Genomic DNA, 1,457 nt, shown 5'->3' with positions numbered 1-1,457 from the left:
AACAGACATGCTGTTGGGGTCCAGGAGTCACCCGACAAACCACATGAACGCCAGTCTCAGTGGTTTATTGAACACATACCCTAAGACTGATCTATCAGGGCCACAGCTCAGAATTCAGGGGCTGAAGCTACAACCCCAAACATTACTCAGGGCTGGGTTATAAAGGAAACACACACACACACACACACACACACACACACAATGAGCTTATGTGCAGGTACAGGAAGTGCTGCCCAGTGGTCAGCTCTGACTCAGGCTATATTGGCTAACTAGACAGAACAGTTCTAACCTGTATTCTTATTGGTCCTAAGTGGAGCTTATGGTTGTTGAATTTCTTAAGGTTGACAAACCTCAGAACATACAGAACATTAACAGGGTATGAGGTCAGGAAGACCCTGGGGCAAGCTATTTGTCAATGACTGGCAAGCATGTTATAGCAACAATTTGAAATAGCTGGCAGTCATGGAACAAAATGGCAGACCTCAACAATGCAAAACAAGGTCTGGGGAGATAACTCAGTAAAGTGCTTGACTTGTAATCACAGGACCTGAATTTAGTCCCCAGAATTCAAGTAAAGATAGATAGGTGGTGTACTGGCTAGTTTTGTGTCAACTTGACACAACCTGGAGTTATCACAGAGAAAGGAGACTCAGTTGGGGAAATGCCTCCATGAGATCCAGCTGCAAGGCATTTTCTCAATTAGTGATCAAAGCAGGGAGGTCCCCTTGTGGGTGGTGCCATCTCTGGGCTGGTAGTCTTGGTGCTATAAGAGAGCAAGCCGAGCAAGCTAGGGGAAGCAAGCCAGTAAGAAACATCCCTTCATGGCCTCTGCATCAGCTCCTGCTTCCTGCCCTGCTTGAGTTCCAGTCCTGACTTCTTTGGTGATGAACAGCAGTATGGAAGTGTAAGCTGAATAAACCCTTTTCTCCCCAACTTGCTTCGTGGTCATGATGTTTGTCCAGGAATAGAAACCCTTACTTAGACAGGTAGGTAGGTGGATGGATAGATAGATAGATAGATAGATAGATAGATAGATAGATAGATAGATAGATAGATAGATAGATAGACAGACAGACAAGCCAGGTGTGGCCAGGCATGATGGCACACACCTTTAATCCCAGCACTCATGAGGCAGAGACAGACAGATCTCTGAGTTCAAGGCCAGCCTGGTCTACAAAGTTGTTACACAGAGAAATCCTGTTTGGGGATTGCGGGAGGCAAGAACAAGTTTAATAGAACTTGCTTGTAATCTTAGCACTGAGGAGGCAGAGATGGTGGTAGGAGGGTGTGGCAGCGGGGGCAAGCTTTTTTGTTTTGGTTTGGTTTGGTTTTGGTTTTTTGAGACAGGGTTTCTCTGTAGAGCCCTGGCTGTCCTGGAACTCACTCTGTAGACCAGGCTGGCCTCAAACTCAGAAATCTGCCTGCCTCTGCCTCCTGAGTGCTGGGATTAAAGGCGT

The sequence above is a fragment of the Mus pahari genome, chromosome 18 (genome assembly GCF_900095145.1).
Source record: "Mus pahari chromosome 18, PAHARI_EIJ_v1.1, whole genome shotgun sequence".
Classification (NCBI taxonomy): domain Eukaryota; kingdom Metazoa; phylum Chordata; class Mammalia; order Rodentia; family Muridae; genus Mus; species Mus pahari.
Note: the sequence above shows the minus strand (reverse complement) of the source record.